Raw genomic sequence first — 13,781 nt, 5'->3', positions numbered from 1 at the left:
TTTTTTCTTAGAGACAATCCCAAAATCAAGCTTAGACATAGGCCTATTTATCAATACTCAAGAGAAAGAAAGAAAAAAGATCATATTAATGTCTACAAAACGCCCAAAGGGTGTATGAGACTAAAATATGTTACGTATAATCCATACATAAACTGTATGTTAGGTATGATCTATGAGACTAAAATTCTAGCTGCTAGGAGATTTGGAAGACTTCTAATGGCTTTCTTTTCCTAAGGAAATTCCTAACCCGTAGGAGGGTGGGAGAACGCTTGATTCAAATAGGAAGAGTCTCATTTGCTATTTTTAATTTATGCTTCTCTAGGAAGATTCCAATATTTTTGAAGCTTAATATTTTTTAGTGTAAGGTATTTCTTGGCACCCCATCATTTTTGTACAACCAATAATGGAATTAGCCCTTTATTAAAATGTTTGTAACATGGTCTTATAAATAAATGATCATAGAGGGATCTCAAAATTAAGTTAAGACATAGGACCATTATCTTTAATACTCAAGAGAGAGAAAGAAAAAAGATCATATTAATGTCAACAAAAGTCCCAAAGTGTCTATGAGGTTAAAATATGATACATATGATCCATGAGTAAACTGTATGTTACGTATGATCCATAAGGCTAAAACCCTAACTCCTCTAAGATTTAGAAGATTTATAATTGCTCCTTTTCTTAATGAAAATCTGAGCTCCTAGGAGGGAGGGTGAACGATTGCTTCAAATAGCTGAAGCATCATTTGCTATTTTTAATTTAGGCTTCCCTAAGAAAATTTCGATAATTTTGAAGCTTTATATTATATAGTATAATTCCTTTTCTATGCCTCCCATCAATTTCATATCATACCACCCATGATAGAATTATCCCTTTAATAAAATGTTTGGTCAATAAATGATTTTCACTACATAGGAATCTAGAAAGAGAGAGAAAGGACCTTTATGACTATAAAATGAACCTTGATTATATGTTTTGGTTTAGTGTTTGTGATTTTATCTTTAAATTATTAAGCCAAAACAAGGTGCCATCCTAAGCATGATTAAACTTCATGCTCCATTATGTGAGTTTTTGTATAAAAGTTTTATCGTGTACATGAGAGTATGTATATCTTTAATGCATATTACATTTCTTATGTACTTTATCCTAAAGAGAATCTCAAAATCAAGTTTAAACAAATGCCTATTTATCAATACTTGAGAGAGAGAAAGAAAAAAAGAAAAATATCATATTAATGTCTACAAAATACCCAAAAGGTTCTATGAGACTAAAATCTGTTACACATAATCCATGAAGAGACTAGGGGACAATATGGAGATTGAGAGAGGGAAGGGAGATGGACATGGACATGGACATGGACAAGGATATGGAGATGGACATGGACATGGACATGGACATGGAGAGGGACAAGAAGAAGAGAGTTAGCAACATCACTCTACAAACTCACACCACACAATCCAAACAAGCAAGCTTGCATCAAAGAGAAAGCAAACATACAAGCAAGCATTAACACAAGAACACTGAATTAGGATAAAGGGATTATGTATGTGTTCTCATTAGTGAAATGTCTTATATACAAGCCTAATATTTACAATGTCAGAGCACCCATGTAATGTCTAGGGGCCCAAAAGCTAGAAATAGGCTTATTTTTTAGGCTAATACTACTAACATTATACAAGTTGTAAGCTCACTACCAGAGATATCCAAAAATATATTCCATCAAACTTTTTTGCATGGCATTATGGTAAAAAAGGGTGTAGCCGTGCATTGGGAGTAATGTTAACCATTGTGATAAAAATAACGATAATGCTAAAAAAGGGTTAGCCATGCATCCAAAGTAATGTTAACCATTGTGAAAAACATAACCCCCTCTCTAATCACAGTCCCATCATTGGCATGGAGGCACAAGGGGTAAATGATAAGAGTTGATGAAATGCCATTAGGAGTCATAGTAGGTAGGATGAAAGGAGTAGAAGGTAGGGAGAAGGAGAAGAGAATGCAAGGGTCTTACTGGCTTGCACCTCTTACCACTCTTGTAATGCCATTAGGAGTCATAGTAGGTAGGATGAAAGGAGTAGAAGGTAGGGAGAAGGAGAAGAGAATGCAAGGGTCTTACTGGCTTGCACCTCTTACCACTCTTGTAGAGTAACCCTCTCTTGTGGGGAGCTAGGGTCCTCAACCTTGCCTACTTTGTTATCTCACCACAAAGGAGTTTTTCCAAATGGGTGGGGAGAAAAGAGAGAGAGCTATGGAAATCTCAACCTCTACTTCACAGACAATGAAAGCATGAGAGAGTAGGCAAGAGAAGGAGAGAGGGTGAAAAGAACATACATCAACACCATCTCACCCACATAATCTCTAAGTAGGTATGCAACAAAAAAGAAGAGAAAGCATACAAGCTACTTCAACCTTAAGAGCAAGAAGAGTCGAACTCAATTGTGAGAATGGGATTATGTGTTTTCTCATTAGTCAAAATTTCTTATATACAAGACTCATTTGTACAATGCCCAACTGCCCAAATAATAAAAAGTTAGTCTAGGCTAATTTCGTATTCTATTTATACATTATCAGCATTATATAAGTCATAAGCTTGGTGTTTGACTATCTTCCGACATTACACAAGTTATAAGCTCATAGATTTTCCATTATCATTTTACATAAAGTGTATTGTGTAGTACAGAAATAGGGCATGGGCATTGTTGTATGTTTGGAGTGATGTTAGCCAATGTGGTTAACATACCTGCCTCCTTAATCACAGTTCCATCCCCGAAATCGCCAGTGAAGCTCAGTGGGAGGCTAGTGGTAGAAGCCTTTTGCTTTCTATGGTGGTGTAGTTTTATTTAGCATCATTCAATTGGTGAGCTGGCAAAGCTAACAGGGAAAGCCATGTAATGACCTCCTCGTTGTGCCAAAACATGAGTAGCCAATTGTGAAAGCGGAGTCTATATGTGCACATGAAAAATAATGTCTTAGTTGGTAGATTGGTGCACTTGCTAAGACTTTCTTGAGAGTGTCATAAGCTTTTTGACACTCATCCATCCACTCAAAGATTAGAAGTTTTGTATAAGGGTCTTGCTATGTTGGCATACATAGGATTATAAATCTTCTACAATATTCGACTTGTCAGATAAAAAGTTAGTACATGGTTAAAGCTCTAGAATTAGCTTCACCTTGTTGTCTCTCAGAGATGCCATGTTCAAAAACAATGTGGCCTAGTATTACTCCATGCCTCACCCAAAATTGGCATTTCAGTGGTTTAGTGAGTATTCTGTATAATTTACATTTTTCAAGTACTTTCCTTAGGCTCCATAGATGTGCTTTCCATTTGGAATTAAAGAAAAGGTCATCCATGAAAACCTCAAGGAACTCTTTAAGATACTCCTTATATGCTATGCACATAAGCCTTTGGAAAGTTCCTGGGGTGTTAGGCCGAATGGCATAACTTTGTATGCATAAGTGCCCCATTTTGTGGCATATGCAATCTTATGTCAATCATTAGGGTCTATTTCCATTTGGTTATAGCCCAAGAACCCATCAAGGAAGCTATACCTCTCCTTGAATACTACTCATTCCAACACATGCTCCATGAATGGTAATAGGTAATGGTCCTTTACTATGGCTATGTTAACTTTTTTAGGTTTAACACAAACTGGGATCTTTTCATTTTTCTTTGGCACTGTGACTATTGGGGATAGCCATTCCATGTGCTCCATCTTGTAAATGAATCCAGCTTCAGAGAGCTTGTCAATTTCATCCTTGACCATTCTTGAGTATTTTAGATTCCTTTGGTAATCCCTATGGTAATCCCTATGCCTTGGTCATGATCCTTCCATAATGGGAATAGGGTGATTGATCACCTCTCCAAGGATACGCCCTTCATGCTAGTATATTCAAGCGAAGTAGTCTTGGAATTCTGTGAGTAGGTCAATGAGGTCTTTTTCTTCTTTGAGAGATTCATTTGGTAGGCCCTATGCCTTGATGGTTGTGCTCCTTTGACAATGGGAATAGTGTGTTTGACCACCTCCAAGGATACACCCTTCATGCTAGTATATTCCAAGCGAAGTAGTCTCGGAACTCTGTGAGTAGGTTAATGAGGTCTTTTTATTTTTTTAGGGATAGGTCTTTTTTCCAATGTATACAGGTTTGGGATCCTTGCCGGTCCTGCTATATTGACCTTCTTATAACTTTAGCCGGTCCATTGTAAGATGTTCTAGGCTTCCCATCATGAGGGGTTCTCTTTGCCTTCTCAAAGTGTACAAAGCAATTATCCACATTATATGTTTTGAAAAGCGTTGCACCCAACTAAGGTCTTCAGCACGTGCTCTCTTGCAGGATGCGCTTAGCGTCTTTTTCAGCCTTTGCTAAGGCTTTGTTTTTTCCCTTCTTTGCAGAGCGAGAGAGTTTTAAAGACTCATTTGATCCTATAGGTTTATCTCTCTCCATGGCCATTAACTTGACCAGGATTTAAAAAATATTGAGCTCTCTTTGCCACTGATGGAAAAAGTCTACATGGGAGTCTATGGACTCGATGTATCAAAGCTAATGGTCTTCATTTCCTCCCTTGAAAATTTATAGGTCATCCCTCTTTAACATCTCTTGGTTGAGGAATTGCCTTCAAATTCTGGAGCACATTGCATTGCTATAGCACTCAACATATATATCAAGTGATTTCCATCTGCAGTGCCATATCTTGTGCTTGTTCTCACATTAAGAAGATGTCCATAATCGCAGGAGCGTGCATCCAATTTTTAGAGTCTTTCGACTCTAGAAGTGAGGCAAACTTTGAGCTCTCACATTCCTCATCCAGCATTTCATGAAAAGCCTGGCACATGTTTAGCTCAGTGGTGTTATTGGTTATTAAAGGTCCCACATTTCATGACAAGTCTAGCTCATGTTTAGTGTAGTGGTGTTATCGGTTATTAAAAGGTCCCACCCCTTATAGGATGAGTCTCGCGCCACATGTTTAGCTTAGTGGTGTTATTGGCCCTAGAAAATTAGGAAAAAATCATGGTAATTTTTTTTTCTCGAGAATTCTTATTTTCGAGGGATATTTGGTGTTATAGTACGTCTTTTATGTACTCACACTAAACAAATGCGGGTTATTCGCATATTATTAATGCGAGCATGCCTTGTATTAATACTTTATTCATTTGGATTGATTTTAGATGATGTTTTCATGATTTTTTAGCCAATATCTAGCCACCAAATGCTAATTGAAGCATTTTTCTTATGTGTAGTTGTTTCTAGTGAATTAATTTGCTAGAACTTTTCGTCAAGAGGGGTCAAGAGAAGGGTGAAGAAAAGTTTAATCCAGATTCATAGAGAACTCATTTACCATGGCTCATATTGACTTTTTCGGTCAATGACAATGTCGATGACATGAGTGATCATCCCAACTCTAGAAGGGAAGATCTTAAGGTCCATGAAGAAGAAGAGGAGGCGGTAGCAAAGAGCAAATTTTTTGGAGGTGACACGTCGTCTCGAGGCTACGATAACAAAGTGCCATGATGAGATGGAATCACTTAAAGTGCAGATTTTAACTCTGCAGAAAGCTCTTCTAGCCACCTTATCTATAGCTACCAAAGCAGTCTTCTTTTCATTGCAAGAGTGCAATGTTTTGAGAGGGGAAGTACGTTATGTGCACATTATACGTGTATATACTAGGAGGCTAACCCACATTAGGTTTGTGAGCATGGGAGCATGGGAATAAGCTCTAGTGGAGCATGGGTTAGGACTAACCTTAAGGGTTAAGGTTAGGGTCAGGCATCCAAGGGTCACACATGGGAAATGGAGAGTCAAGAGTCACTTGAGGGCCCTCCTATATAATAGGGGCATGGGGCACACTCAAGGGATGTTCTCTTGTGTAGAGGATTGTATCTACATTCTTGCCATTTCACTATAGAGCTGAGTGCTATTGGATTGGAGTCATACCTCTTGGTGGTATGGGACACCAAGGTTAAGGTATGTGGTGCTTCATTATATTTCATTTGTGCAACCCTTGGGCGGCTCGAGGGTGGTTGGGTGGTAGAGTTTATGCCTGATTTATGCATGTTTATGCATGTTGATTATCTAGAGAGATCTTAGGGTTTTAACAAGATAAGTTTGTGAAGATGCGGCAGATTGAAGCCAAAATTAATGAAGGCTATGCAAAGCACATAAGAGAACAAACCATTTTGTCTTCATGCTTTGTTGTTTTTCAAGCTTTGTGTGTGTGTGTGTGTGTGTGTGTGTGTGTGTGTGTAAATGTAGAGGTTGCTCAAATATGAAATTGTAGCTATGCTAAGCGTCAGATATGATCGTATGCATGGTTTGTCGAATGGCTAGTCTATCTTAAGTTCTTGCCTCTGCCTGTTTCTTTTTTTTCCAGAAAAGGACACAGTGCCTTTTGAGTTCATCCAATGTGGATGAGGATGAGGAAGATGAGGACGAGGAAGATAATGGCAATAATGATGTCGAGAATGAGGATGGTGGTTTTCACCTTGAGGATCCGGGCCTTGACGAAAGTAATGAGATGGATCCGTTGCTTGCAAGGGTCAATAAAATTGATAAAGTGATTGAAAATATATGTAATTTGGGTGTTCAGCCTATTGGCATCATGCCACTAATCTTCCTTTCGGACATATCTAGTCCAACAAAGGACCAGGCTCTCTATGTCTTTAAGATCAAGAGTGCACACATAGATGTGTCGCCAGAAGGGGGTGGTCCTATCAAGACAAGGCGCCAAACCCCACAATGCAGGTGATTATTAAAGGACCAGGCTCTCTATGTCTTTGAGATCAAGAGTGCACACATGGACACATGGATGTGTCCCCAGACGGGGGGTAGTCCTATCAAGACAAGGCACCAAACCCCACAATGTAGGTGATTATTAAAGACATAATATATCCTAGATTAGTAATAAAATGCAAGTTTACTTATGAACTACGCTTTGATTTTGTAGCTTCAGTGTCTTGTTTTACTACAATCCAGGTTTTTTTTTACAGTCCAGATTTGCTTCTCAATAGCTACACCCCCGTTATAGCCTCATAGTCTAGGTTTAATAGTGCAATCCAGGTCTCTTGGTTGAGTTTTAATTCTAAAATGCAAGTTTGCTTCTGTATTATAAGACCGCTTGAGACGCCCTACTTTCCTTGTGATGTGATCCTTATCATGTCAGTTTTCTCACGCTTGAAGAGGGTGCATTGATTGAGTTCAAGTCTGTTGAGCATGGTCTACTGGCTAAAATCAATAGACAACTTATCTTTGATATCTTGGATGGTGGCATGGCAAACACTTAGATCATGAACTTGTTTGTATTGTAGGGTTCCCTCCCCATTTGGTTGCATATATGTACATGTAAATTAAAGCTTGTGAGAGTTTTAAATGTCATTTGGTTGCATATCTGTACATGTAAATTAAAGCTTGTGAGAGTTTTAAATGTCATTGGTGGTTGTAGGTGGATGGTCAATACTACACCCAACGATGTGATGACCAGGCTATGTTTTGTGGATTCTCTATGGTTTGACATTGTAGCATGTGGAAAGAAAAGGGATTACAAAAAGCACCTCAAAAATCTCTTCAAGGGCGTAGATCTAGCAACTATTTTGTTCATGTTTTTTTCTGTTGTGCACGTGTAAGTAAACATTAGCATCCTTGGGTCTTAAGCAAATACTTGTCGTATGGATTTCTTGCTCTATGCAGTGGCCATTGGACCCTCTATGTGCTATACAATGATCGAATCAAGAAATAACCTGCATTGCCTAGTAAATGCACCATAGTGTACTTTGACTCCCTCGCCATCAAGGATTATAAAGATGGTCTCCCTCAAAGGTATTGAGCTGCACAATCTTCACGATGATTTTCACTTTGAAACTAACTTGCAACAATGATGACAGTGTGATGGACTTCCTTGCTAGACACACAACTGATGTGGGTTTAAAAGAAGAGTTAGCACGCAAATGGAGGTAATGGTGATGCATGTGCCTCAACAAACGAATGCGGTGGATTGTGGTTTTTATGTCATGGCATACATGAAGCACCTCATTGATGGTGCCTTTGCAAGTAAAGCACCACCCAAAAAAAGGGTATGTATCCATTCATTGTGCCATGTTTTACTGTGCTTTTGCTAAATGGCCATGTATTTTCTTGTGGTTGCCAGTCTAATCCATCCAGTGCTAGCTTTTGTTGTTTTATAGCTTTCAAAGACATGGTTTGAACATCAAGATGTGAGCGATTTGAGGAGCCAGCTACATTAATGGTGCTTGGATGTTTTGCAACACCAAGACATTAATGGTGCTTGGATGTTTTACAACACCAAGACATGTCATCAGTTTCATACTTTTACACAACAAAGTAGTAGACACGAGCCAAACATATGCTTTGGGCACAGAGAGCATGCATGCTGTAAAACCAAAACTTGGTTTTTGACAATCATCTTGTGGCCTCCTAGTTCTAGACCAAAAATGCGGTCATAGAACAAAGAAATCCCTAAAAATGTGCATAGTAAACCAGGCCATGTTGCAAACTAGTCTTCTAGTCCTAAACCTGTGCACAATAAACCAGGATTTGAGGTAAATCCCTTGTACCAAGCCACACCCAATAAATGAAGCCCTAGTTTGAAATCATTTGCACTTGACAAGTCACAAAACACCTCGGCACACTAGAAACCTACAGTATGTATTGACAAAATACTAGGTACCAAGGCATGTTATAATATGTACATTTACATTAGACAAAAATGATGAGACTAGTAAACAAGCATGATCTTGTGCTGAGGAGCATACACCTTTACAATCATACCACCACCTACAATGCACAACGTGAAGCTATAAACATGTAGCATCTATTGACAAAATACTAGGTACCAAGGCATGTTATCATATTTACATTTACATTAGACAAAAGTGATGAGACTAGTAAACAAGCATCATCTTGTGCTGAGGAGCATAGACCTTTTCAAGCATAGTACCATCTACGAAGCACAGCGTGGCTGTGAGACCCCCACCCCCTCCGCGATTCGTCCTCCGAGGGTGCTGTGTATGGAAGTAGCGTCAGTCTCTCGCACGGCGAGGCAGGGATCCACACTCGGGGCCTCACCCAAACGGATATCCGGACAAGAGACTAGCCCAACGGTTCCTTTGAAACCGAACCCGAAAAAACATCCCTCACCCGGAAGGCATGGGCGATTTCACCACCAAGAAAATCATCTAACGGGGAAATTGATCTAACGAGTCAAAGTCTTAACTAACCAAACTGATCCGACCGAACAAAAGTCACATGGTCAGATCAAGGAAGAGACTTGCACTTGGTCCATAGAATCACTGCCTTTTTCCTCTTTTAGCGAGGCACAGCCGCCGCTGATTCCCTCCCACAGAACAAGGGTCTTCCTAGGACTTATTCTAACTAACGTAACTTAATCGTAACTATTTGTATCATAGAAATCCCCTGATCCAGCCAACCGGCCCATGGGTTAGCCAACCGCCCACAACCACTGTGAATGACTATTCTTTTTGAGAGATATACATAAGAAAGCATTCTAATTAAGCGCATAAAGATTAACTTTTTCTTGATTACACATTAAAATTCTTAGGCAAATCTTGATTCGAATTTAAAACAACCAATTAGAAAACTTCTCAAGCTTGAGAGGGGTTGAGAAGAGGTCATTTGAGAAAATTTAACAAAAAACCATAAAATTCATTCTTACCTCAAGGATTAGCTTGCTTCTTTTCTAGAAGTGGAGCCCGCAACCAATCAATTGGTTTAGCAAGTGGAGAAGAGAGTTCCAAGAGTTGTTGAAGAGAGAGAAGCTCCAAGGTTCCCAAAAGTATAGGATTCTTAAGGGATAATAGAAAATATGATTATTTTAATGTAATACTGGCATGGTATAGCTCACAAATGAGAATACAAAAGAATGAGGGTTCTATTTATAGGTCAAGGAGACCACTAACTAAGTCCAACTAGGTTCTAGAATATTTCAGCTTCAGTTTCTTCAGTTTGACTGAGTTTGGACAAGATTTGGACCAGTTTGGCTCCCCTTTTAATCCAGTTTGATCCAAGAGAGAGGAGAGATAAAAATATCACAATTTTTTTGAATTAAAAAACCCTTCCACTCATGTGAAGGAGGCGCCTACCTCAAAGGTCCCCCTCTCCTTGGTGTCAAAAATTCATCGTTTCTCCAAAATATCTCATTTTTTTAGTAATATCTCTTAATTTTTAACTAATAAACCTTGTACTCAGTCAACTCTTCATCTTATGTGAGCATTTACTCATTTTTGGGTTTTTTTTTATTCATTGGATTTTTCTCAACACTTGGATTAATCCTGTTGGCCCATAGGAACCTTAATTGGACCATAATCTAGAAATTTCTAAAAATCTAGACCCTTAGGCTAAGGTCCCTTATATTATTTTTAATTAATTCCTAATGCACCTTGGATAATTTATTTTGAACTTCTGATTCATGGAAATGTATTTTAGATACTAGGAGAATTTTTATATCTAAAAATATCTTAATATTGAATTACCTCTCTCTAGAATTTTTCTTTTCTCTAGGTAAAAACAAGGAAAAATAATATTTTCTTGTATTCTGAAATAGGTAATGATTACAGGGGATTGAGGTAAAAGATTTTTTATTATTCAGGCTAAGGAGGAATCTTACATCCTCTCCCACTTAAAAAACATGAGATGTCCTCATCTTGCAAGGTGGGGGTAATCTTTTTCCATCTCTTCTTCTTTCTCCGAGGTGGCATCTTCTAGAGGGAAGAACTTCCACTTGACTAAAAATTTTATGAGGACTCTGCTTTTAAGAACCTTCTCCCGAACGTCAAGGATTTCTTCAGGCTGGAGTACCATCTGGCCTTGAGTTGGAGAAATCAATTGTTCATCATCAAGCACGTGACTCGGTTTGGAGGGGTGGGTTTATTTTCTCTCTCTCTCTCTCTCTCTCTCTCTCTCTCTCTCTCTCTCTCACACACACACACACACACACACACACACACAATAGCCAATATTACAGACTTAATACCTCCTAGCTCTCTCTCTCTCTCTCTCTCTCTCTCTCTCTCTCTCTCTCTCTCTCTCTCTCTCTCTCTCTCTCTCTCCGTTGACATGCGAATGTGTTTTAAAAAAGAGAAAGAACACTTAATTTTCTTTTCATCATTACCTGAAAAGCTCTTTAACAAGTCAAGTACACTACACAAACTCTCTCAAAAATATTCTCCACTTATCTTTCAAATTCTGTCTCTTCATTTTCTCTCTCTTTTGAGTCACTTTCAACAAAGAGAGAGGCTAATTGTGTAGATTTGAGAGACAGAAAGCACTAGGTTTGAATCAGTATGTGTGTGTGTGTGTGTGTGTGTGTAGAGAGAGAGAGAGAGAGAGAGAGAGAGAGAGAGAGAGAGAGCTCATGTGTGTGGGAGATTGGAGTAACGATCACAAAAAGTAATCTTTAATCAAATCCTTCTTATAAATAGGCAAAACAAGGGCATAATAGAATTATTAAACTTTGGGGTCGCCCCTAAAAAATGAGCCTAAGTCACAATCAGGATTCCTTTAAAGATAATCATGTAACTACCCATGTAAACAAAACAAGACATCTTTACACCTCAAGATTCCTTTAAAGATAATCATGTAACTACCCATGTAAACAAAACAACACATCTTTACACCTAAAAGGGGGATTTCACTCTTCACATGAATAATCAACATTTCTTGCATGTTTTATAGATGCCTTTTACCTCTTCGTAAATTCATCACATGGCTCACACAACCTTCGAGCAGAGAGTCACCTTCTTGAGATGCATGCTTGTGATACAAACTAGCATCAAAGAGTCTCTTGCATCTTGAAGACTAAGTCAAGTACCTGTCTCCATAGGTATAGCCACAGGTTTACAGTCTTCAAGATTAAACCTCTTCAATAGCTTTTGTATATATTTAGACTACTGTAGCATAATAATGCTATCATTGCGCTGCATAAACTGAATCCCCAAATAGTAATGCAACGGTCCCAAATCTGACATCTCAAACAATGACTGCAAATCAGCCTTAAAGGCTGAAATCTTGCCCGGCTATCCTGCTACAATTCCAAGAACTCATTCATTTTGGTTTCCAAGGAAGCCCGGAGGACAGAACCTCTTCCTGAGGTATGCTTTAAGATCTGACTAGGTCTGGGTATTTTGGTCGAGACGGTTTGTCTCACAATGGTTCCTCCATGCGACCCTGGCTGTTTCCACAATTTTTAATCTGGCGAGAGCCATCTTGCTCCTCTCATTATAACCGGTTACATCACAGTACTCTTCCATTGCCTCGATCCATTTTTCCACTGTTTCACCACCTAACTGTTCCCCTTCACCCTTGAATGGACCAAGTTGGGAATCGGTGCAGGGCTTTACGAACGTGCGGATCTAACTCTTCATCATCGGCGGTGAGAGGATTCGGGCTGCCTAGCACGGGCCGTGCATCTCATGATTCTGACAAAATGAGATTTTTGTCAACTTAACTTTGTCATCAGATTTATGACTATTTAATTTTTTTTAGATTTATCTCTTAAATAATTAAATATTCCATCATAATTCTTGAAAACAAGATTCACTCAGATAATTTTGTTAACCAATATTCACAACCACGAAATCAATTTGGAATCTTTTGCAAAACATCATTTATTATCAAAAGTTTTTGATACATACATAAAGCGTCTCGGCTCCAAAAGTCATTGCCTCAATCGCGTACGCATAAAAAGGCGATACTGCGATGGAGACATGTTATGATATACATGATTCATCACGGATAAAGGTGCTGTGATTCTACATCTAGGAATAAAGCGGCTTAGAAGTGTGAAAATCCGGCAAGAATTTCTAAAATTCTAGGGCGAATGATTAAAGAGTTGGACATAATGAACAACTCCTAGTCTTATCAAGATCATGGCTAGAGAGATATTCTGCCTGAGTCTTTGAAGCTGATTGGTATTGACGTTAATACATCACCCTCCAGAGAACCACATGTGCTGACGTCGCTCTACTGGATCAAGGAAGTATAGATCCTCAAAGTGACGAGTGAGCCTCACTCTGGTTTCTCTCGGGTTGTAGCAGAGTTGATGAGATTTTTGAAGGCAAAGGCGATCATATCCTGACTCTGGGAAAGTCTAGGAATGCTAGACAGATTTGGGGTATCCATCTAAAAATCCAGTTCAATTTATGAATTCATTTCAAACATAATCTTAGCAAGTGAAAATATTTTTTTCGCAGATTTACTATAAAATTTTAGACAAATTCTGCTACTGTTTCATAAGTTTACAACAGCACTCTGATACCAGCTGAGAGATCCCACTACCCCCTCCGCGCACCAGATTCCCGGTTGCTAGTAACAGAAGTAGTTTCTTCTTGCGCGGGGCAGGGTTTCCTTGCCCAAAAAACGAGGATGATTCCACCTTTTTTATTTCCTTAACGGGGTCAAGAGACTAAACTAACCTTCACTTGATTAAACCAGATATAGAAGAAAAACTATTACATACTTAACTTAAGAAATCAATGCTTTTTTCTAACTGAATCAAGCACAGCCGTTGATCTATTCATTTGAGAAGCTTCAGGTTTTTATTTAACTACTCGTGTTCTAAGTGTATTTCTATTTTTCAATTTCATTATTAAAACTCCACTGATTCCAACCTCCCATCCGGCCCCTGGGTTAGCCACCACCCAACCACTGGAATCAGTAGAACCAGACAATTACTCACCCACCCATAATTGAATGCCTTTCTTAACTTTTGCTTTCGAATACAGATACGCACACACTCCTCTTTAAAACTTAACTTA

Source organism: Cibotium barometz, chromosome 36 (genome assembly GCF_041138505.1).
Source record: "Cibotium barometz isolate CiBa-2024 chromosome 36, ASM4113850v1, whole genome shotgun sequence".
Lineage (NCBI taxonomy): Eukaryota > Viridiplantae > Streptophyta > Polypodiopsida > Cyatheales > Cibotiaceae > Cibotium > Cibotium barometz.
Note: the sequence above shows the minus strand (reverse complement) of the source record.